Raw genomic sequence first — 3019 nt, forward strand, 5'->3', positions numbered from 1 at the left:
GAGGGCGCAGAAACTAAAATCATTTGTTTTAAATTATAGTTCGTATATGTAATAGAATTTCGTGTAATGAGCCGCGTAGAGACGATAATATTTTAAATGAGAATTATCGGTATAATTGCTGCAGGATATTCCACTTCCGTTTCCGGTATTCCCGCAAACGCGGAAACATGTTTCTGCCAAGACTTAACAGTATCTGTATATATGAGTCAAATTGCCCCAGCCACAAAATGACCCAGCAAATTTTATCAAAATGCCACGAACTTTTGGTCAAACTGCCCCAGGGGATAGTCAAAATGACCCAATTTTTCATAGTTTTTGTCAACTTATGTTATGTTCTTCATGTAAGAGTTCTTATGAAGTAATATTTCTGATAAATGTTCCATAAGCAAACTCATAAAAGCGAAAGGAATATTCCTGTATAGACAAACACTGTAATACCAGTTATGGTAAGAGTTCCTCCCGTTCCCCCATCCCAAATAATATTTATAAATTAATATATACTAAAATTATTAACAAAACTTAACACAACAATTACTAGAGAACTCACAAAAATGACTATAAGTCCAAGATTTAAGTTAGGGTTAGGTTTAGAGTTAGGTTTAGGGTTGGGGGAACGGAAGGAACTCTTTCCCCAATTATTGTGCATGTTATCAATGCTTTTGTAAAGAAGTCTAGGTCCTCCTGCTGAAAGAGCAAATTGAGAGCAAGAATCTGAGGACGAGACCAATCCACTAACGCTGGGACGGGTAACCCGGATACCCGGGACGGGGGATTGGGTGGGGGGTGTGTGTGTTGGTTGGTTGGTGGTAATGAGTTGGACCCGAGTACCCATCTCAATACCCGGACCCATTATGATCTTGAGACTAACAGACTAAACAGTGTAATATGTTTTTATTTCATGATTGAAAGGTTGTAGTGTCTTTGAAGATTTTGACATAATTATGCAGTCACCTGTTTTGAATATAATACATGGTTAAAATATTGAAAAATACGAAACCTCCGAGCTGAAGAATACATTGCCATTTCTTACAAATTTGATGTCAGGAATTATCATAACGGGTATCCGGGTAGGGAGGGTAATAGGGGGTGGTGTACCAGGGTAGAAAATTTGGACCCAGCCCAACAATCCACCACAGCCCAGATGGAGATCTTTGCTCTGTGGGCACAGTACAAGGAGGAGCTAATTACAGTTCAGCAGCTTCTGTCAAAAGTGAGACGCATTCATGGACCATCCTGCCATACAGAAGAAAATTAAAACTGAAAGAAAGACTTATGTGATTTCCGAATAACTTCTATTTGAGGATTATAATATCACACTTGACAAAAACTATGCATTTGTGGCCAATGAACATATTATACAAACATTTTATTTAATTCTTGTCCTTCTTTACAAAAGCATTAATAACATGCAAATACTTTTGCATATATATAATTTTGGTATGTATTTAATCATTTTAAATAAATTGAAGCATTTTGACTATTCTCCTGGGGCAATTGACCAAAAGTCCGGGGCTTTATGACCAAATTTGCTGGGACATTTTGCCTGGTACCTGTGATTATCCAAAACTGCACTGTATAATAATACTTCAGTCAATTTGATTTGGCACTGATTCACCTCCAACTTCAAATGATGAAACAGCCATAACATTAGATCTTCTACAGGGTCACAAGTCACCCAATGGGAGCTGAGGATCGGTTTGAAACACACCCTCGTCGATTGGAATGTGTTCTGTTGTGAGGTATGCATGATGGTCATCAAGGCAGACAGTGAGAAGATCACTTGCCCTGGCACCACGGTTGATTTAGAGAGCGGTGAAGAATACAGCGTTCCCCAGTTCAGGAACTCATAAAGCGTTGTACAACTCGCACTTCACCGAATACATTTTCCGACGGAATTATTTATTGGGTCTCCGGATAAGTACTTGGCCTTTCTTGACGCAGTCAAACGTGTCTACAGACCCAACCTTGAGCTGGTAACTGAATGGTTAGAACGGAAGCCATTGGGTCTCCGGATAAGTACTAGGCCTTTCTTGATGCAGTCAAAGGTGTCTACAGACCCAACCTCAAGCTGGTAACTGAACGGTTAGAGTTGAAGCAATTTGTGGCGAAGAACTAGCCCCAACTAGATCGTCGTTCTGACGTGTTTTGGCCAATACTACACACCCAAGACAACAACCGAAACACGTCTGCAGTTTCCTTTTGGGAAACCAAGCTGCACAGACGAGTCCTGGTGGGACGAAACGTGTTTCAAAACCAAGTGGATGTAATCAGATTACTCTGACTTGAGGTAAACCTAACCCTAAGTTCTAAAACTCTAAACCTAACCCTAACCCTAGGGATCGTATAGTGGCAGTGAAGGGAGACGGAGCAATTATCCTGATCATACACACCCTTGTTCAAGATAAACATATATTGTTAGGTTAGTAGAAATATTTCCAGCCAATTTTAGTGCTAATACTTTGAATTGAGATATAAACTAGAGGTTTCAGCCAGCGTATTGAGAACCTACCATCATACCATACTATAAAGCAGGCTCTGCACATATTCACAATAGTCATTAGTAATTGATGTTAAAGAGAGTTATAGTTAACGATAACAATCACAAATTGCCTTATGATGCTTTTGCATGTCATGATAAGTGTTAGACAGCATATTAAACATATTAAAAGAAATAGCTGTCATTACCATGATGACTGTGTCTATAGTTTGGCAGCAATGAAGAAAGTTAAATTAACAAATTTGCATCAGGCATATTTGGTTGTGTAACTTGAACCAGATTTACTGTAATGATGTTTTGTCTGTTAAATAGAAAGACAAGACAACTGATTTGGTGGCCAAATGGAAACATTGTGCTCTGAGCCAGGAGCGCCTGGTGGAACCCATCATGGCTTGTGAACTGGGAAAGTAAGTAACCAGAGTGCTGGTGAAATGCAGTGGGAAAATAGCCATCATTTGGTCATAAAGACTGTAGATATTTTATATAGTTAATTTTAATTTGTTCACTATGTTTCAAAACAGT

This window comes from Haliotis rubra, unplaced genomic scaffold (assembly GCF_003918875.1).
Source record: "Haliotis rubra isolate DU_JTF1 unplaced genomic scaffold, ASM391887v1 Scf587, whole genome shotgun sequence".
NCBI lineage: Eukaryota > Metazoa > Mollusca > Gastropoda > Lepetellida > Haliotidae > Haliotis > Haliotis rubra.